The sequence below is a fragment of the Podarcis bocagei genome (genome assembly GCF_964188305.1).
Source record: "Podarcis bocagei genome assembly, chromosome: 7".
NCBI classification, from domain to species: Eukaryota; Metazoa; Chordata; class Lepidosauria; order Squamata; family Lacertidae; genus Podarcis; species Podarcis bocagei.
Genome location: NC_138132.1, coordinates 59367106 through 59389784, shown reverse-complemented (window position 1 = coordinate 59389784; position 22679 = coordinate 59367106). Strand labels below are relative to the sequence as shown.

General features: G+C 45.8%; 1 protein-coding gene across 4 annotated transcripts in view; it reads left to right on the top strand.

Annotated features, from left to right (window-relative positions):
- Window positions 1-3180: 3180 nt before the first annotated feature.
- Window positions 3181-22679, top strand: part of ADCY7 (adenylate cyclase 7) — an 82675-nt gene continuing 63176 nt past the window's right edge. For 2 of the 4 annotated variants that reach the window (XM_081201130.1, XM_081201129.1), the window contains exon 1: window positions 3188-3431. The gene's annotated coding sequence lies outside the window, so the exon portion shown is untranslated. Of the gene's footprint in view, window positions 3432-22679 lie in introns of all 4 variants that reach the window. The other 2 variants (XM_081201131.1, XM_081201128.1) reach the window with 2 other exon arrangements.

Genomic DNA, 22679 nt, shown 5'->3' with positions numbered 1-22679 from the left:
CTGCAGTGAGCTGGTCTCCTGAAAATGAAAGGCGTGGTCTGGAAGTGGAGGTTGTATGTAGTCAAAGACTGTCAGAAGTCGCTGTTGCTAATCTTATCTGGGAAAGGAGGGAGGGGGCTTGATCCAATTTTTATTGGTACCTCTTGCCTTCCCAATGTAGAACTGCTGTCTCTTGATTGATTGTTTTTTAAAAACCAATGCCTGTTTGTGCATGCACATACACTGCCAGAGCATGGGTGACCATGCCCAGTTTTTGGAAATCAAGAGGATCCTGTCCACCCTTCACAAAACTACAATAGCTTCCTAGGGTTCTCTGGGCAAAAGGAATGGCCGCTAAGCTGCCTATGCCTTGCCCAAACACAGACGGAAGTTGGCAAAAGGTCAGAGTCATAAGAGGGGGTGACGATGGACACTAGCTTAGTTGGCATTATAGGGGGAAACAGACAAATCCATGAAGGATAGATCTATCAAAACTATTGCCTGTGAAAAGTTGAACATAACTGAGTTCCAGAGGCACTGGAACTCTGAACACCAGTTGCCAGGGAGTGACAACACAGGCACTGCTGTTACCTTCAAACTGCTTGTGGGTTTCTGGAGGAATCTGGTTAGGCACTGTGGGAAGCTGCAGGCCAGACTAAATAGACCTTTGGTCTGACACAGCAGGACTTGTCTTATGTGTGGCTATCAATACCACCTGCCTTCCTAATAAAGGGCACCTCAGGCAGGAACAGTGGGGCTCAAAGGCAGTTTTTGTCTTTTTGCTTGGAGAACAGCTGATGAATGTTGTTTGTATTCCTGCTTGTATTAATCAAATTCAGAAGGCACTCTAGAGAAGATGATGTGTCACCGGTATCCGGCAACCCATCTGACTGCCACATGTCCAGTGGGTGTCATTCTAAGGTCACGATCACACCAAACATTTAGCGCAGCAGTATGATATCTCTTTGAACAGTCATGGCTTCTGTCAAATTATCCTGGGTGCTAAAGTTTGTTATGGATGCTGAGAATTGCTAAGAGACCCTATTCCTAGCCCCCAGAGCTACCAGTTCCAGAGTTCCCTGGGAAGAGGGACTGGTTATTAAACTACTCTGTGGATTGAACTCTTTGAAGGGGAAAGGGGGTCTCCAAGCAGCCCTCAGCACTCTTAATAAACTACAGCTCCCAGAATTCTTTGGGGAAAGCCACGAGCATTTAAAGTGGTATCACTGTACAGTGGTACCTCAGGTTACATACGCTTCAGGTTACAGACTCCGCTAACCCAGAAATGGTACCTTGGGTTAAGAACTTTGCTTCAGGATGAGAACAGAAATCGTGCTCTGGCGGCGTGGCGGCAGCAGGAGGCCCCATTAGCTAAAGTGGTGCTTTAGGTTAAGAACAGTTTCAGGTTAGGAACAGTTTCAGGTTAAGAACGGACCTCCAGAATGAATTAAGTTCTTAACCTGAGGTACAACTGTACTTTAAATATATGGTGTGGATGTGGCCTAATCTAGGAGACCAGGGTCAGGGCTGGCTCGAGATGTTTTGTCATTGTAGGCAAAATGCTCCAATGTCCCCCGCCGCCGCCGCCACATATCAGTGTCCTTGCCCCCTCCCTGCCCATTCTGTTGTGCCTGTGCCAACCCTGTCACAGCAACTGTATCCTCACCTGTGGTTGTGCCTGCACTGCTGCCACAATACAGCAGCAGTGGAGAGGGTAACAGCACTGTATCGGTGGTGTGCTAGGGGCTGGTGGTGGTGCAACAGAAGGGGCCTGAAGCCATCTCCCCTGCCTGAAGCAAATGGTTTCACCTTGCCACCCCTCCTTGAAATAGGACGCTCAATAAGTCATCCCTGCCTACCTCTCCTGCCACACAGAAGAGTTCTGGCTTGAGAGATAAGGGAGGCCTATGACCAGGCTCTCCAGAGAGCTGGGCTCTATCGATATCTAGACTAGAGCAAGAAAATTTCAGAGCAAGATATTGGTTGGGTGTTTTTCTGTTTTGGGGTTTTTTGTTTTTTTAAAATGAAGCTGATCATGACTGGTTATCCTTTTCTGGGCATGGGAATGAATGTCTGCTACAGAAATAAGAGCTCAATCAGGTTGTGAAGGCCAGCAGATAAAAGGATTATTTGTTAAATAGACACCAGCATTCAGTGGGACGAGGTTAACCTGGGGATGATATGAGCAGCTGGGTGTTTCTACTTGGATGCATTTTCAGAGGAAACGAAACCAAGTCACAAAAGGCCTGTAAGGCCTGGACTTAAATAAGTAATAATTATATGTTTTGCAGGGTTGGACAAGATTATTTAGAGGAGGTTTCACCAACAGGGTGCCCTTCAGATGTTTTGGACTACAATTTCATATAAATTGGCCAGAGATGATCTTAGGCAATGCACTGCAGGTGCTGAGTACCAGTATGATCTAGGCTTAACCTCAAATGACATGCTAGGACAGATGCAGAGGAGGGTGACTAAGATGATCAAAGGTCTGGAAACCAAGCCTTGTGAGGAAAGGTTGAGGAAGTTGGGTATGTTTAGCCTGGAGAAGGCAGCGAAGTGATAGGATAGGATACCTGTCTTGAAATACCTGAAGGGCTGTTTCATGGAAGATGGAACAAGCTTGTTTTCTGCTGCTCAAACCAATGCATTCCGGGTACAATGAAGGAGATTCTGAATAAACATTAGGAAGAACTTTCTGAAGGCAAGAGCTGTTGGACAATGCAAGGGACTACCTCAGAAAGTGGTGGACTATCCTTAATGGGAGGTTTTTTTTATAAAAAAAACAGAGGTTGGGTGGCCATCGATCAGGGATTCTTTCCTTGTGATTTCTCTGCTGCAGGGGTTTGGAGTAGAGGTGCCTTGGGGTCCCTTCCAACGATGGGCGTAGACAGGATTTTTGTTAGGTGGGGGTCAGACCGTCAGTCTGCTATGTATTTTTATAGATTTTTTAATTGGGGGCAGCTGCCCCTCCCTGGCTACGCCCATGCTTAAACTCTACATTTCCAAGCTCTCTAGAGACCCGCTGCGCCCCGACCCTCGTGCTCCCCCACCTCATTCTGCAGCTCCACGTGGGCTTATAGAAAGGGGAAGGAACGGGCTGCCAATCGCCAGGCGCGCAACGCGCAACTAGAGGCGGGGTTTCCCCAGGCCCCGCCTCTGAAGCACCTGCCTCGCTTCCCACCACGGAGGCAGGCGAAGCGCGCCTTCCCTCCGCTCTGGCCCCGCTGCAGTCGTGCTTGGCGAGGCGGGAGAGTGGCCGCGCCGCCGGGGGAGCCGACGCCGCTAGAGGGCAGGGGCGGCACCCGCACGTCGGGCAGGCAGCGCCTTTCCGCTTTTGACTCACCCCTTCGGCTTGGGCTCTCCTCTCTTTCTCGCACACCCACCTACGCACGCAGGCAAAACCCCAAGCCGAGGACAGCGACGAAGCCTTGGCCGGATAAGCGGCGGCAGAGGTGAGTTTAGGGGCTGTTGGCTCCGTGCGCCCTGGGCGCGGGGGGCCCGGTACCTCAGACGCTTCGGACAAGTGCCCTTAACTCTCACAGCGTCAAAAAGGCGGGGGGGGGGTGAGGGCTTTGCGCACGCGCCGACGCCCCCTCCCAACTTTTACGCGCAGACCTTCCTCCTCCGCAGGACCCCCCAGATATCTGGCCAGGTCGCTTGTTTGGTGGGTGTTCTTGCGCTCGGGGAAGAAAAAGAGGTTGCGCTGCGCTAATTGGCTGGTTGGGGCTTCCAGGGCAAAAGAATAAGGGGCTTTGGGAAAGGTAGCGTTGTCCCTTCCTCTTCCCCTATCTCCTTTTTTTAAGTCAAGGATCTGAAGACAGAAAACAAGTGTGCCTCTGAGCATGCACGATCTGCAGACACCTCTAGCCCTCGCTTTGTCCACGTCTCCTCACAAAACTCTGAAGAGTAGGGGAGGAAGGCTTTGATCCTTGCATCTTTTAGTAGCCCAGGTGGATCTGCTTGGCAGCTGATGGAATGTAGCTGGGGAGATTTTTCTTTTCTTTTGTGAACTGTGGAAGATGAGGGGCATCCTTTCAAAACGTTTCGGACGTGTTGAGATTGTTTGTGTTATGAAATACACACAGAGACATATATGCATGTCTATGTGTTTATATATATTTACACACACACACACAAATGTATAACACCCAGTAGAGTCCTATGCAACACTCAGAAGAAAGGATCCCTGTGTCTTCAATGGAGCTTACAGCCAGCAAGCTGAACATTAAGATTGCGATGAAATTTGTCTCCATACTAAATTCTGAATCTTGGCCATTATCTGATGCTATTATGGTAATTGCTCAAATCAAATAAACATTAAGGTTGTTGGTTGAGTTTAAGAACTTGTTTGATGAAATCTGCATGCTCTTGCATAGGAGCAGAAGAACGGCCCTGGTCCTTCCGTAAGGGGGAAAAAGAACATTCTTGGTTGGTTTTTCCGTGGTGCATTTGAGGCATTCTCTCCTGCGTGAGAATGAAAGCAGAACCACCTCTCCTAAGATGGCACTGACTCTTCTTATAATTCACATTGAAAAATAATGTCTCTCTAAATAATGTGTTAACAAAGTCTCTTTTTAATTGACTTTAAAAAGAAGTTTTCAGTCAAACCAACTGATTAAAAATTTATAGCACTTATGATGTTTCTTTGCCTCTGAGCATATCCAGAGTGTTCTTCCTCTCTAATGAGCAACCACCAAAGAATCCTGGGAACTGTAGTTTAATCATTACAGAGCTACAATGACCAGGACCCTTAACAAACTACAGTTCCCAGGGTGTGGGTGTGCACTTTAAATGTATGGTGGGTACAGCAGAAGCTCTGTTGGGAAGATATGGGGCAGGTTTCAGGCAGTCTTCAATCCTGGCATCTCCCTGTTCAATCTCTCCTCTGGGTCAATTGTATATGTAAACGTCCCTTATTTCAGAGTGCTTTATTTAAACAAAGATTTAGTCGATTGATCAAATGTTTGCATAAATAACTTTGAAGAAAAAAGCATGAAGTCTTCTTTTTAGATTTATGCCTTCAAATGTTTTGCATGGCAGCACTTCTTTTTAACTGGTCAAAACTTAACAGTACAGTCGTATGCAGTAGGGATAGGGAATCCTACTCTGATTATTAGTACAGACATTGATCATATACAGAGGGTGAGGGTTGAATCCAACTAAATTCTGCTTGACCTACTGAAATTAATAGATCTGTGGTTGAATTAGGTCTTCACCAAGTACATATAATGTTGAATACAACGCAGAGATGTTGTAGCTGAAAACCCTTAATCTCAGTGGTGCAGAAGATGCCAGTGGTTATTTAAGAGATATGCACTCTGCACACACTCAGAGGCACATCTCAGCATTGTTTCCTGTGGTTAAATTGTTTCCTGGACTGTCAATAAATCATGGGTGAGGGGAGGGACACTATGACTTCCTTTGCTTGCACTTGGTCTCAGGTTCAATCATTGGCATCGCCAGTTTTTTAAAAGAGCCTGGTGGCAAATGATAAGAAAGTCCTGAGATTAGACTAGAGAGTTTCTGGCAATATTAGGCAAGAAAGGCAACCAGCCTCACCTGCATTAAGGCAGCATCCTACATTATGCTATATCCATGAAAATCCTGGCATTACTTTTGGGTGTTAGTGAATCGCTTCTTCTTGCCTCTGGGTTGATGTCCAGAACCTTCAGGAAACTGTCGTTTATTAAGCAATGGGGCTTTGCAAATGCATTAGCAGATGCATTAACAGATGAGCAGCTCATCGTTACCATTTCAGCGGCAACCCTGAGGTACAGGTGCTTCCCATTATTGGCAGCAGGGGAGGGCGGGAAAACCCCGAATGGTCACCGTGAAGCATATTCCATAATTCACAATTGATATGCCCTCTTGCTCTCTGTTTACATTTGGTTTTTCTAGGAGTGAAAGGGAGTGACTGTTCTGACGGGCTGCATCTGTTGACCAATCTGTGCTGTAATCTGTTCAATATGGCACTGTTCATTTCCCTTTTTAAACTTCATTTCCTTTTGGTGTTGCAGTCTCTGTGTTTCGTAAGCCTACAGATATTGAGCGTGTCTCTAAACTACAGCGGAGAAAGGGTTTTTAATTTATTATTTTTTTGTAATGCTTTTGTTAAGAGAAGGTGGGAAATTAGCCAACTGCAGCCAAAGTGTTCATTTTCAGAATAAAGAACAGCGTTTCATGGAGGCTGCTGATTGTCTGAACAAAATGTGCTCCTAGCCTTTCAAGACCATAGTTCTTATTGCTGAAAACAAGTCTTTCTTTCCTGAATAGAAATGATTTCCAAGAGCTATTTCAAGTTTGACAATTTTTCTCTCTCCACTGCTGGCATTGATTTATAAGGCTGTCACCCACTGGAAACAACAAGAATCGAAGAATCATAGAATTGGAAGGGACTACGAGGGTCATCTAGTCCAACCCCTTGCAATGCAGAAATGCATGATTAAGAGTCTCATGCTTTTACCGACTGAGAGTCTTGTATCACCTTTAAAGACTAACAGACTTACTATGCCATAAGCATTGGAGGACTACAGTCCACTTCATCGGGTGCATGAAGTGGCAACCTGTGTTCCATGCAGATTTCTATTTGTACTTGTCCCCATTCAACAAACCTTCTAGAACAGTGGTTCTCAATTAGCTAAGTACTGCTGGGGTTTTTCAGAGTTCATCATTTGCTCTGTTCCAAGAAATCTTCATTAGGAGCCTGTTTGGATCATAGAATTGTAGAGTTAGAAGAGGCCACAAGGGTCCTCTAGTCAAATCCCCTGAAATGCAGGAATCTCAACTAAAACATGCATGATAGATGGCCATCTGATCTCTGCTTAAATCCTCCAAGGAAGGAGAGTCCACAATCTCCCGGGGGAGTCTGTTGCACTGTCAAACAGCTCTTGCTGTCAGAAAGTTCTTCCTGATGTTTAGTGGGAATCTCCTTTCTTGTAACTTGAAGCCATTGGTTCGAGTCCTACCCTCCCTTTCATGTGACAGCCCTTGAGATATTTGAAGATGGCTACCATATCTCCTCTCAGTCTCCTCTTTTCTAGGCTTAACATATGGTTTCATCAGTCCATGCAACCTGTACAGTCAATAAAAGTGGTGCAGGTTCTCAGTGTTCTGAGATGAACTGCCTCATTTGAGTTTGTGCAGGCAAACCACATCTTTGCATATGTAGATTACACATGTGTTCATTTTGGAATTGTAGTTGTACAAACTTCATGTGATTCACAATCTATTTCGTACACATTTCATCTATGCAGGAAGAACTAGGTTTAAGCTTCCTCTTATAGCAATTGCTTTCTCCGAGGGTACTAACAAGAACCCTTCAGTGTGAAATGTGTCCTTTTAAAGAATTTGTAGCTTTTACAGTAAACCAGATGGACAGGTGGTGAGTGATTCACGATGTGATAAGCTTGTGAGGGTTCATGACAAATAACAGAACAAACTTCACCCAGGAAATCAGCATGGAGAGGATGTAATACTTGCCAGAACCTGTTTCCAAACGCAAGACTTGACCTCATGTTAGCCAATGTTAACGCAGTGGTTTGCAACTGGGGGCAAAAACTGGCCAAAGCTGTCTTGAGTTCATTGTGGTTCTGATGGTGATATGTTGCTCCCAAGGAACCTGAGATAGAGAATAAGATAGAGATGATAACTGTCTGAGTCAATTCCAGGTTGGTTTGCAAGGTGTTTACAGCAGCCATTGTGACACTGGTAGATGAAATCCACCCACCCACCCACCCACACCTACCTTCACCACCATAGTCTACAAAAAGGATCACATTCCACATCCCTCAGGTCATAGCAGCAGCTGCTACTACTTCCCAATACCTTTTAAAGGTGGGTTAAGTTGCAAGCTGGACATGTGCTGAAGGATGAGGATGTACCAGGAGACCCTAGGGATTGAACCCGTGACCACCTGCATGCAAAGCAGATGAGCCCACCATTGAGCCTGTACTATAAAGTAGCTCTTCCCACCAAGCTGAAGGACCCGCAGCAACAGCTGTTAGAAGACCAGACCAACACTAAGTTTCTCTAATTAAAACCAACCCTTTGATCGTGGTTAAGTTGCATCAGTTCACAGTCAAAGGATGGAAGTGGTTTATCATTGGGTGTGCAGTATCTAGGCACAGTAGATACCCATCAGTATCTATGGAGGTGGGGGGAGGTTTAAACACATCTTGCTGGAGTCTGCAGAGTTCTGAAGTGCACAGTTGTTGGCCTTTCTTCATGCCCACTTCAATATAAGATGATCCAAATTCTTGGGGAAACGTTGCAGGCAAAAAAGGACATGCCCTGCCCTTGTAGCAAGAACTCGCTTGTGGTGCAATATGGCCTTGTCATTGTGCCATGCAGTATAGTTTAGGGTTAAAGATTCACTCCAGGTGTGTTAAGGTTGACTATGACGGTACTACATGTTATTGAGGAAATGTAGGCTGGTGCTAGCCATGCATGCTCGTAATGTCTGGTTGGACACAATGAGATGAGACTAGTCCATAACTAGTCACTAGATTCTAGTGTGAAATATCCTATTGGAGTGTGTTTGGTGTGCACAATGTAGAGATAATTGGGCAAAACGGTTTCTTCCCTGTTTTAGTATCCCTTCTTCAAATTTTAAATACCTCTTTTTTAAAAAAAAGCTGTAGTGTAATACGCAAGGTGATTAGAAACCCTTTTATAAAAGCTGAAGCAGGATTAATCATTAAACCAGCTTTTTTTTAAAGTTTTTTTTTTAAAGAAAAGCAATTGCACAGCACAGTGTCACCTTGACAGCATCCTATTCAGTGTAGGATGGAGAATATGCAGATCTGGTTACAAAACTGCGTGCTTCATACTTGTGGGATAAGTTCTGTAATTACCGGTACTACTTCTTCTTTCTTTCTTTTTTTAAAAAAGCAGAATAATATAAATCGGTGTTGGAATGTGATAGGGAGTATGTTTTCTTCCATCATGCTCTAATTCATAAGCCTATTTCTATTATGCTAAGGTGGCTCTTCAGTTCTCATTTTACTGAGTTAGGTTTGCAGTGGTAATATGGTGGTTAAGAGCCTCTGCTTCAAGACAGGAAATTCTAAATAGAAATTTGCTGCCACTGTGAGCCACTGCAGTGGTTAGAGTGGCAGCCTGGGACATGAGAGACCAGGGTTCAAATCCCCACTTGGCCATGAAGCTCACTGGGTGACCATGGGCCAGCTACTGCCTCTTAGCCTAACCTACCTCACAGGGTTGTTGTGGGGATTAGATGAGGAGGGGGAGGATAGTGCCTTGAGCTACCAAGTATCCTGCCTTGAGCTCCTTGGAGAAAAAAGTGGGATACAAATGAAATAAGTAACTAGCTAGCAAGGGGAGGTTTGGGAGAGTTGCCATGGGACCAAAAGTAAAAGTTAAGTAATAAAAGTCACGTTCCACTTTATTCCAAGAGCTTAAAATGGCATAAATGGTTAAGTCTCTCCCCCCCCCCCCCAATTTATTGTAATAGCCCTAAGGTGGGTTTGCCTGAGGCAGAGTAACTGGCTCAGTGTCACTGGGTAGGCTTCAAGGCTGAGTGGGGATATGAACTTGGGTTTCTATAGTGAGATACAGATTCCCCAGTCTGCAGAAGAATTGCGTAAGGTCCCAAGATGGTAATCCATATTCATCCATAGCACCACCCCCGGCAGCCCCTCTCCACAAAAATTCCCAGTTTGCAGGTTATAATTCTACAGTGAGGAACCTCTGGGTGCAGCAATAGGAGGGAGAAGAGGAGACACATTGTTTGAGTTAAAGGATTGTGTCTCCCCTTCCAAAGTTTCCTGCTGCTGTCTGCCTCCAGCTCTCCTCCCTTTGATGGAAGTGGTGAAACATGAGCTACTACTAGTGCGGAAACTCTGAGAAGAATCTGTGAATAATGTGTTTTGTGTTGCTGTGTGTGTGATTGTGTTTTCCCGCCCCCCAAGAGCCAGGATGCAATTCTGCAATTACATGGATTTTAGGGTGTGCATGGGACCAGGGTCAACTGAAGTTGAGTGGATCCTCAAGCTGATAATGTTCAGGAATTCAGTTTAAAATGCTATAGCATCATTGCTCCACTCTTATCCTAAATGAGGGCTAGTTCTCACACAGCAGTGTTCGTGATGCAATAAGTTGCTTTATTCGAAAAAGGCTCTTGCAGATCAGATAAGCCCATCAGTGGGAGCACTGTAGCAACATCTGAAAGGAGGTGCCTGTGTCCCATCAATCCTATTTGGGACTATAATCCAATGTGTCCTTTTCTGGGTTAGGCTATTTTGCAACCTTTCTCTCTCAATTGACATGTTAATCAGCTTTGACTCTGATATGACATCTTGAATCTTCAGATTGATGATGACAACATTTGCCATTGTTTCTGTGTTCCTAGTTGTGTTTCCACCTTCCCCCCTTTTAAAGTAATGCTTTACCTCGCTCCCTGATTACTTGGTTTCTTCAGTAGCTAATTGTGAGGAGTTTGTCAAAGGCCCATTGAAAGCCTGAATAAATTACTCCAGCTGGTTCTCCTTTATCCTCTACTTCAACTGGCATTTTAGCAGCCTGAGATACTGTTTATCCTTTGTGCAAGTCTCACAATGGGAACCTTAAGGGGATTTTTCATCTGTGCATGTTCACACAGAAGTGAGTCCCTCTGAATTCTGTTCGTTTTAATCCCATATGAGCGTCTAGAGCACGGGTGTCAAACACAAGGCCCGCGGGCCGAATCCGGCCCGCCAGACCTCGTCATGTGGCCCGCGTAGCCGCCGTTCTCGCTGCTGTTCTCGCCCGTCCAGTGCACCATCGTCTGGTTGTGCGCCGCGTCGCCTTTCAGCACGAAGGAGGTGGTGAGCAGAGAGGCCGCCTCCGGAGGTCCCCCACCGGCGCGACCCCGCAGGCCGCCCGCCTCGTCCCACGGGCTGCCGCGTCTCTGGCGGCGGCTCCGGTCCGGCGGGCGCGCCGCCCAGGAGGCGCCTAGCACGAGCAGCAGCAGCAAGCGGAGCGGAGCTGCCCGGCCGGACGCTCCTCCGCGCGCCCCAGCAGCTGCTGCTGGCGCCATGCTCGGCCTCCGCTGCGCCGCCGCCGGGCAGGGATGTGAGTCTGGCAGGCGAGGCGCGGAGGACGGGAGGGAGCGAGCCGAGATGGAGGCGGGAGCACGGCGCGGATGCGCCGCGTGGGAAACAACGTCCCAGCAGGGCTTCCACGCCCAGGCGAGGCGCAGCGCCATCCTCTGCCGGCGGGCCCCACCGAGCCCCGGTGCCCGGCCGGCCGCCTTCCCCGACGGCTGCTGGCAGCAGGGCTGCAGCGGGCGTGCTGGAGCAAGTGGACGGGAGCCCGGTGCGAACGTCCCCCTCTGCCTCGGCTTGCCCGCCCGTCATGGAAATGTGCTTCCTCCACCAGTGCCAGATTTGGGGCTGCGCGGGCGCCTCACCCGTCCCGAGCCAAGGGAGCACAAAATAATGATAACGATGCCTATTTATTCTATGGGGGGGGCACCAAATTTTGTCCTCACTCAGGGTGGGTGCCATATTACCAAAGTCGGCCCCTGCCCCCCCCTCAATGGGATTTGAAATCCAGGGATTTGAAATCCAATAAATTCCTAGGAGTGCCCGTGTCCGTACTGAGTATGCCCCTCAGCCCCTAAAAGCAGACGATACCAACTTTTCAACATTGTGATAGTGATGTTGTGATACGGTAGCGATATATTGCAGTGTTGAAAAGCAGAGGGAGGAACAAGCAGCATTGGCCCCCGTCAGAAACTGGGGTGCAAGCGGCACATCTCCCCCCCCCCACCAGCGCCTGGCACAGGGAGGAGGCAGCAACAGGCGGAGAAGGAAGAGAAGGGGCAGACAAGCCCCAGCCATAAGACGCAGTCCAGTAAAGGTGCCCTCAGACTGGGCCTGCACAATGTTGTGATACATCACCACAGGGGCAGACTTTAGTAATCTTTCATAACAGGGGTGTCAGCCTGAATAAAATATTGAGGGGGGGGAGGTAGGCCCCACCTCACATCATCATCATCATCATCATCATCATCATTTATTACTGGTCAAAGACCAGCTCCAACCTCACATAATTTCTCACATGCCACACACACCCCATTTAAATGTAAAAGCCCATCAACTTCAGGGGTCTCAGCCTGCTCAAATATTTTAGGCCGATGCAACCGGCCCTTTGAGGGTGACCAAACTGCTGGTGCGGCCCCCGATGAATTTGAGTTTGACACCCCTGGTCTAGAGGGTTGCAGCCGGACAAATTTAATGTGTGACTTTTTCCTCTCTCCTTTGAGAGTGTTATGGCCTTAATCCAGGTGGGGATGGGCGAGGGCCAAAACACCCCTTTCTCTTCCAAATTCTGCCATGCAATGATCACGAACAAGTAGGACAGCTTTGTTGAAGGCCTTGTTCAATTAACCCGCTGTTGAGGATTCAAAGATGGCGAGGAAGAAGGAAGAGTTGGGGCAGGTAGAACCTCGTTGATCCTTGTGGGAAGAAGCAGAAAAGTTTAAATAATGTTGTCTAAGGCTGTGTACTCACTATCCCTTTCAAGTACATTCAAAGCACGTGCTTTCCCTCAAAGAATTCTGGACTCCGTACTTTGCCTCTGACAGAGTTACTGTTCCCAGCAACCCATTAGAAATTACAGTACCCATAATCCTTTGAGGGAACGAAGGTCCTTCAGATGTGCTTTGAAAGGATAGTGTGTGCGGCCATAGCGGAGTCACTGTCTGCTGCCTTTTCTATGGATGCTGAGCCTTTCATGGAATGTGCCCTTCCATTGTTAGCTCTGACAGTTCCAGACAGATGGGTTCGAATCCTTTTCTTTTTAAAAAAGCCACCTTAAAGAGCTTCCAGAAAGGTAAGCATGTTTACAACACCAGAGAGCCTCGTGGCACATTAATACTACTGTTTACTATAGCCTGAGATGCAAAAGGGTTGAACACACTCAAAGAGAGAGAGAGAGCGTGCAAAGGGCTGGGGAGGCTAAGGCTGCTTCCCACCTCCTTGCCAGAAATATTGGTCCTTGCTCATCAGTGAGCTGCAGTTTTAGTTTGTCTACTGATTTGGAGCTTGCTCTTTCTTTCTTTCTTTCTTTCCTTCCATTTCAAAGTCTTCCAAAACTTGAAGGAACCAACTGATTAGATATTTCCTTTCCAGCTAGGTTGTGGTGGTCAGAGTACAGTATAATTTGTTACTTGCACAGTGCTTTTTTCATTGATGGGTAAAAGGCGGTTTTACACAAAATTGGACTCAGACCCCACACAAGAATACAAGAAAGAACTGAACAAGATTGTCAAGGAGCTACCCCCACACATCCAAGAACAGATCCTCACCAACACACCAACAGAACCTCGACCAGGAACTTTCTATCTTCTACCTAAAATACACAAACCAGGAAATCCAGGACGCCCCATCATTTCAGGTATTGGCACTATTACAGTGGGTGTCTCCGGTTATATGGACTCTGTTCTGAAACCATATGCCATCAGTGCTCCCAGCTATGTACGTGACACCACAGATTTTCTGAGGAAAATACAATCTTTAAATAATCTTCCCAACAATACTATACTAGCTACTATGGACGTGGAATCTCTGTATACCAACATCCCACACAACGATGGTTTACAAGCTATAAGGAACACCATTTCAGATAAAACCACAGCGGACCTTGCCACCAAACTCTGCCAATTTGTCCTTACCCACAACAACTTCAAATTCGGTGATGACCTGTTCCTTCAGATCAGCGGCACAGCAATGGGCACCCGCATGGCCCCACAGTATGCCAACATCTTCATGGCAGATTTAGAACAACGTTTCCTAAACTCCTACCCACTCAAACCTCTCTTGTACCTGCGATACATTGACGATATTTTTATCATCTGGACACATGGTCAACAGACCCTGGACACCTTTCACCAGAAATTCAGTGATTTTCACCCCACAATCAACCTTACAATGAATCAATCTATGCAAGAAATACATTTTTTGGACACTACTATAAAAATACAGGATGGACACATAGACACCACCTTATACCGTAAACCAACTGACCGACAAACATATCTACATGCCTCTAGCTACCATCCCAAACATACCAAACAGTCCATTGTATATAGCCAGGCACTACGTTACAGCCGCATTTGTTCCAATTCTACAGACAGAGACTCTCACCTAAGAGATCTACAGCAAACCTTTTCAGAACTAAAATACCCAGCAGATGAAGTTAGACAACAGATCAACAGAGCCAGACTGATACCCAGAGAGAACTTGCTGCAAGACAGACCCAAAAAAGAAAATAACAGAACACCACTAGTCATCACATACAGCTCCCAAGTTAAAACAGTTCAACGCATCATCAGAGATCTACAACCTCTCCTGGACAATGACAGTTCTCTTTCTCAAGCTCTGGGAGGAAGACCTTTCATTGCCTACAGACAGCCACCCAATCTTAAACAACTCCTAACCCACAATAATACTACAACCAGACTTAACACGGACACTGGCACCAGAGCCTGCAATAAACCCAGATGCCAACTTTGCTGCCACATACACCCGGACAACACCATTACTGGCCCCAACAACATCACACATACCATCTCGGAACTATTTAATTGCTCATCGTCTAACATTGTGTATGCCATCAAATGCCAATAGTGTCCTTCAGCTCTCTATATTGGACAAACAGGCCAAACCTTATGCCAAAGAATAAACGGACATAAATCTGACATCAAGAATCACAAAACAGAGAAACCAGTAGGAGAACACTTCAATCTCCCAGGACATTCTATACAAGATCTCAAAGTAGCTGTTTTACTACAAAGGAATTTCAGAAATAGACTGGAAAGAGAAGCTGCTGAATTGCAACTCATTACCAAACTTAAAACAATGGAGAGACCTGGTCTGAACAGAGACATTGGATTCTTATCTCATTATACATGACTAAGCCATTTCTCACCTTCTCACCCCTTGCCTTTTCCTGTAAGACCTATTACAGTCGTTAAGAGTCGTCAACAGGCTCATCCCAGCTATCTGCCAATCTCCCATTCCCACCACCCTTCTGAGTAATACCCCTCCCCACCTTCTCACTATATAGAAGGATCTGGCAACTTCTGTTTCAGTGTATCTGAAGAAGTGTGCATGCACACGAAAGCTTATACCAAGAACTAACTTAGTTGGTCTTTAAGGTGCTACAGGAAGGAATTTTTTTATTTTGACTATGGCAGACCAACACGGCTACCTATCTGTAACTGCAATGTTTAAGTGTTCCTTAGAAAAAAAAGAACAATTAGTTATGGAAGATGAAGGCAACAGGAACTATGGAAAGTGTGTTTAGTCTTTTAATACACACCCACCCACCCACACCCACACAGTTCTTTGTTACTCACCTTGGGTTTATTTCTAAACAAGGAGAAATGGAAACAAAAATATCAATTACAAAAAAAATACAGTAAAACAACCAAAGCAAAACAGTGGTCTTGTTTGCCCATCATTGTAAATCATAGTTAATGGTTTACTATGAATGTGGAGATAGTTCCTACTTTGTTTCTCCCCTAGCATAAGGGGGAAACCCCATGATCCCCAGCTTAATGTTATGTCCACGCCCTGGGATCATGGTTTGTTTCACTCCAAACAAACCACAGTTTGTAAGCCAATAGCGAAACGTGGCTTAACAATGTGGTTTGTTTGGAGTGAAACAAATCACACTGCCATCATAATGGTGGAAACAGATGGGAAATAACAAGAGTCACCCAGCATCACAGAATGGCAACAGATGTCTCATAACAATCACAGCTAGTTCCTAAAAGCATAGGCCCCAAATATCTGAAATATATCCTCCTTCCCTACAGACCCTCTTGGGTGTTAAGATCAACCGAAGGGGGGCGATTTAGTAGTTCTACCCTAGGATATTTGTGTGCGCACGCCCCTGAATAATCCTGGCCCCATAGGGCACACCATGTTTTTTTTTTCTTCAGAGGGGTAGCCATGTTAATCTCTTGCAGCAAAAATAACCAAAGTGCCTTGTGGCACCTGAAGGACTAGCAAGCTTATTTCATGTGCTATAGGGCGGACTTCCTTTTTATTTGCCTTGAATCTTCCAACATTCAGTTTCATTGAGTTCTAGTGTTACAAGAGAGGGAGAAAAAACTCCTCTGTTCACTGCATAATTTTATAAACTTCTGTCATGTCACTTCTTACTCTCCTTTTCTTTAAATAAAAAGTCCCAAATGCTGCAACTCTTTTTCATAGGGCTACACAGTTTTCAAACCATCTTTAGCCTGTCTCCCAGCTTTGGAGCTGGATTAATGGCATGGGTTGCCATGAAGAAGCTGGGATAATGGTTGCTCCCAGCAGCTTCAAAGTTGGGGCGAAGGCTAGTTTGCTCATCATCCTTACCAGAGGTCAGCATCATAATGAAGTATAATTTATACTTAGGAAGACTAAGAAAACATCAAAATGCATGTGCAGTGAAATGTGCATCATTTAATTTATTTTCCCCAACAATTAGGTTCTTTAAGATTAAAGCCCCAAAGAGTCTAAAGCATTAAAAATTACAAAGAAGAAGAGAATGATCTTGAAGAACTAGAAAACCTTCAGAGTTCTACCCCAAAACGAACTGAATTCAAGTTCACTTCAGCCAGCCGATATGCCTGGGAACCACTTACGGGAGTTGTCTGAACTAATTTGGTGAACTTTGTTAAGCTGAACTAGTTCATTCCAAGCACTGTATCCGCACAGTAACCCTGTGAGGCTGGTTAGGAGGAGAGTGACTGGCCCAAGGTCATGGCTGAGTGGGGATTTGAACCCTGGTCTCTCAGGTCCTGGTCCAGCACTCTAACCACTACACCACACTGGCTGATTGGTAGAAAAAAACTTTTGCCTCTAGTGCCAGTTTTTCAAGCTTTTGGGAGTAATGGAAGGAAGAGAAAACAAAAGACAATATCAAATTCCAGGCAGGTCAACTTTATGCTAACCTTGCCTTCATTTGCCACAGATTGTGCCTATAAACCAAATTTAAACAAAGTCCAAAGGTGGTTGAAGCTAAACAGCTTTATCTAACTAGCACCAAGCATTTCTTTTTAAACATAGGATTAAGCCTATCTTGGCTGCCATCCATGTAGGTTAGGCAAACGTATTTTATAAGACGATTCTGCTGTTTGGCAACAAAAGATAAAAGCTTTTGCCAAGGTTACAGAAAAGATAAAAGATTTGCCAAGACCTATCTCAGCAAGAGGAGAAAACGGAAACTACATTGCTTTTTATTTATTTAGCTGTTAATTACATTTCTTCACCGCTCACTTGGTAATGCACTCCGGGTGTTGTATGATCCAAAATAATGAGTTTAACAGTCCTGTTGACATGATACAAAAGGGAAAAGACATGAGGAAGGCAGAGGAAAACTGACAAAAGCAGGTACCAACCCTGACAATTTAAAAATCAAAATGAAATGAAATATTAGCCATGCTTGGGCTGGCATCTGTTCTGCATGCAGAAGGCTCCGGGGACAATCCCCAGGATCTCCATGTAGCGTTGGGAAAGATTCCCTGCCCAACATCATGAAGAGCTGCTGCCAGTCAGTGTTGATAATACTGATCTAGATGGACCAAGGATCTGACTCAGTACAGGGAAAGTTCCTAAGTTTCTTCGCAGTATGCAACCTTTTCACTGATTTTATTGGGCCTGTTTCGAGTATGACTTAATCGGATATCACCCTTACACTTCTATTTTGCAAAGAAGGCTTAATTTGTGTGCTATTGGCGGTCATGTCTTCCTTTTGATCAATTTGATTTCTCCCAACACCATGTACTGAGAGTCCAGGTGGGGTGGCCACAAGCCTTCTATTTAGTGGCAAACTCTTGTGTTGCTTCTTAAACATTTTCATAACTGCACACAATATAAACAGCAATAAAAACCCTAATCTCTTATGTGCAAACATACAGCTTTCCCCAAGAGCAAACAGGAAATAAATGACACGTCCGTACTGAGGCAGAGCCCGTTTCTCCCAATTGGCTTCACATGCAGAGTGAAGGCACAGAACAGGTGTGGGGAATCTGTGGCCCTCCAGAAGTTCCCAAACTACAACTCCCATCAGCCATGCTCGCTAAGGCTGATGGGAGTTGTAGTTCAGGGACATCTGGAGGGCCACAGATTCCCCACACCTGGCATAGACCATAAGAGGAGCCTGCTGGATCAGTCCAAAGGCCCATCTAGTCCAGCATCCTGTTCTCGCAGTGGCCAACCAGGTGCCTGCAGGAAAAATGCAAGCAGGATACCAGAGCAAGAGCACTTTTGCCTCCTATGGTTTCCTGCAGGTGAGGTGGAAAGAAAAAGAGACAGGGCACGCTGAGACACAATTCTTGATGCTTTACTGTGGAGTGTGTGTTCCAGTTCAGGTCTGAGTGAGACCACCCCTGCCCCCCTTTCGGCTAAGAACCTGCTGTCTGGGACTGTGCTGGGTGGTTGAGCCCCTTTCCCAAAGACTCTGTGTCGGCTGGTGTCTGGCTAGTAGTCAGCAGCTGTTTCTGATACATTGCTTTCCAACTATTACGTGTTTGCCTTGAACGGCATAGATTGTTCATTGAGTTGTTTGGCTTTGCCTTACTTATATGCTGTTGTATGTTTCGATGTGGTTATATTGATTTAAAGGCTATTTGCTAATTTTTGATGCTTTTGTGATCAGCGTGAGTCACTTTGAGGTCAGTGTTGTTGTAAAAGCATCACACGCAGGGTCAGGCCGCACATTAGCCTCAGTGAGGCAGTTGCCCAAAGTGGCAGGCTTTGGCACAGCTAGGAGGGGTACCAGATCGAGGGCCCTGAGGAGCATGCCTGCCACTGCTTGCTCCTCTCTGGCCACCTTTTTTCTCTTCCACCACCTTCAGCATACCGGGGCTTCCTTCGGCCGCCTCCAGTCACCTCAGGTGGGGGCAAAGGAAGAGGAGTTGAGGGGCAAAAGTGCACCATTTTGTTTTGCCTCAAGTGGCAAATGTCTTGGGCCGGCCGTGGCCTTATGCATAGCAAATCAGATTTAGATATGCCAAATCACAAAACACCCCCTTTGATCCTCTTTCATCGTGTCAGAACAGCCCCACCCCATGGAGTCTTTCCTTCGCAGCCTGGGTCTGGATTAGGCTGTCATGGCTGCCACAGAGGTGTCAGGCAGATGTCAGGACCCAAGGCCTACAAAATATATCTTACGCAGGCCCTGAGAGAACATGTTATCTCTGGTACGTGCTAGTTTGCATCTTAACAATGGCAGCTGAACTGTGTTGACAACATGCATTGTATCATGCATGGAGATCTCTGGATGGCGGAGGTGGAATAATTATCTTCCATGCCTTGTGACAGATGGTGACAAAAGGTGGTTTTGCTTCTTCGCTCACTTAAGAAGGTCCGCTCAGATCTATTTTTGGTATGTAATATCTGGCTGATCTTTTGAGACTTAATTTATAGGAGCGTGTAAGTTGCTGCCTCATACTGTGTCAGGTAAAGGTAAAGGGACCCCGGACTGTTAAATCCAGTCGTGAACGACTCTGGGGTTGCAGCGCTCATCTCGCTTTACTGGCTGAGGGAGCCGGCGTTTGTCCGCAGACAGCTTCTGGGTCATGTGGCCAGCATGACTAAGCCACTTCTGGTGAACCAGAGCAACGCACGGAAACGCAGTTTACCTTCCCGACGCAGCGGTACCTATTTATCTACTTGCACTTTGACAAGCTTTCAAACTGCTAGGTTGGCAGGAGCTGGGAATGAACAACAGGAACTTACTCTGTCACAGGGATTCGAACCTTCTGATCGGCAGGCCCTAGGCTCTGTGGTTTAGACCACAGCACCACCCGTGTCAGACCACTAATCTATCTAGCTTAGTATTGTCTACACTGACTGGTAGTGGCTCCTCAAGCTTTTAGATGAGAATCTTTCCTATCACTGCCATCTTAACCAGCGAGCTATGATTTCTATCTGCTCGCCTTACCAGAATTGCAAACCAGGATCCAATTCTGGCCAGGGTTATGGCAAAACGAAATGCAAACCCTTGTGACTTCTTGTTATCTCCACCCCACCCCACCCCCTTTAAAAGCAACTTGAGTGTGTATATAAGCAGTCCAATATGCACTGCCTGGACGTAATGATCAGACCTTAAAAGCCTGGGTGTTCAATTGCTACCCCCCCCCCCACCATTCATTCTTTCCAAGCATGACAACAGATATTCAATAGTAAGTCTAGCTAGGAATGTGGTTGTACTTGTTTCTGTGCAATGAGTTAAACAAATTTGAGTTGTTGCATGTTGCAGATGCAGGGCTCTTCTGCCCTTCCTCAGGAGGAACAGCTCCAAATTAGTTTTAAGGGAAGTAGGATGGGTGATGATTGTCACCATGTTAATTTTACCTGCTTCTCGGGAATTGGTTAGAGCAAGGGTAGGCAATCTAAGGCCTGGGGTCCAGATGTGGCCCAATCACCTTCTCAATCCAGCCCGCGGACAGTCCAGGAATCAGCGTGTTTTTACATGCGTAGAATGTGTCCTTTTATTTAAAATGCATCTCTGGGTTATTTGTGGGGCATAGGAATTCATTCACCCCCCCAAAAAAAAATATAGTCTGGCCCACCACATGGTCTGAGGGAAGGTACAGTGGTGCCCCGCAAGACGAATGCCTCGCAAGACGAAAAACTCGCTAGACGAAATGGTTTTCCGTTTTTACGTTGCTTCGCTAGACGAATTTCCCTATGGGCTTGCTTTGCAAGACGAAAACGTCTTGCGCTTTTTTTTAAAAGCCGCCTGAAGAGGCGCAGTTGCGACGGACCGTGCTTCGCAAGACGAAAAACATTGCAAGACGAAAAGACTCGCGGAACGAATTCTTTTCGTCTTGCGAGGCACCACTGTAGATCGGCTCACGGCTGAAAAAAGGTTGCTTACCCCTGGGTTAGAGAGACCCTCATAGTCAGAAGAACCACTTGATTGCAGAAGAGGACTCCTTCAGGATTAGGGCCCTCTTCTGTCGAAACTTTTAACAGAATACAGGTGGGCCTGTGTTAGGGGGAGGGCAGACGGCTGTTGCTTATGAGCTACGAGAGCCGTTGGAACAACATCTTATTAATTTATTTTTAAAAATTCTTGTTCATAAAGAAATATCAAAACGGTTCACAACAACTGTGCATAAAACTGTACAATAAAAAAAACATATAAAGAGTTGAAACTAGAAATCATGATAACCAAAGATGTATTATTGATTGCCTGCATAAGCCTGGTGAAACAGAAAAGTTTTCAGCAGGTGTTTAAAAGTTGGCACTGAAGACGCCCGCTTCTTCTCTATTGGCCCATCGTTCCACAGGGCTGGGCCAGTCACAGTAAAGGCTTGGTTTCTTGTTGTCAAATGAGCCTCAGTAAGGACCAAAGATGCTCCTGCAGATTATCTCAGTGACTGAGCTGGGATATGAGGTTTCTGGCAGTCCCTGCGGTACCCTGGATCTAAGTTTTTCAGGGCTTTGTAAGCTTGAACCTGGCTGCCAGCTATTACATTTTGTACCTGATCTTGGTTGTTCGCTGACCTGGACCTCAGACTGCCCCTTGCTTGAGCCTTTGTTGGGACCTCTGCTTGCGTGGAATTGAACCTTGAACTGGCTTTGGATGTTGCTGCTGTCTGTGTCCACGATATCTTTCATTAAGTGAAAGGTCTGCTGCAACTTGGGACACATCTAGGACAAGACAGGGCATTTCTTATACTCTGCAGACAAACTGTAGCTTGGAAACTTGTCTTAATGTTAAGTTTGGATCTCCTGGGTGCAACCTGGCCATTGTGTCCCCATCTCCATGGAAGCAGACAAATTGCCCTCTGCAATATTTATTTCAGCCCAAGAGCATATTATTTTCTTGCAACAGGAAGCAGCCCTGAGCAACTTCCTTGTAATGGTTCCTCTTTTCTTAACATGTGCCTCTCTTAATTCAGACCAAGCAGTTTGGTAGCTATGGTTCTTTGGAGAAAATTATGTCTAGATGCCCGTGGGCTCTTGGGTGTTTCCTCTTTCGATGTGTGCTGAATGGAAAGTTTGTACTTAATTTCCTACCTTATCACTGAATCAACATCCATTTGTAACAGCTGGCACAGCTTCTGCCACTACGTCACAGTTAACGGAGGGGACAAGAAGAAAAGAAATAACCTCCTTTCTGCATTTGCTTAAGCGACCTAATTGCTCTTTAGAAAAGCAATGAATTAGTGTTGCAATTCACAAGGAGGTGTGGTGGGAGAGAGCAGATCTCTACATAGATCTAGTAGTGGCTTCTGTTTTGAAAGGAAGCACTTTGAATTACACTTCCTCCTGTCACTTGGATGCAACCTCTCTTGCACTTTCTGCTAAGCAACATTTGTCTGTGTTTGCAATTGCAGAAAGGAAGGAAATGCTGCTATGTTTTTAATATACAAAATGAACTTTGACAGAATGCTGGTTATTCCATATTCTCCCCCCTCTCCTTGTGTCAAGTATTATTTCTTTGGATATTTGTATGCCAACTTTCAGAGCTATACAACACCCCCCCCCCCGTTTGTATCATGAATTTTATATCGGTTCTAGATTTGTCAGATGTTAAAAAGGGTCTTGCAGCACTACTCGTGTGTGTGTTTCGAGTGACATTGTGTTGTCACGTCGGGCCAATCCAAAAGGTTCCTTCCTTCCGCCAGAGGAAGAAGTCTTAAGTTGGGGGACGGGAACTTTTAGACCAATATACTGCTTTGAAGATCT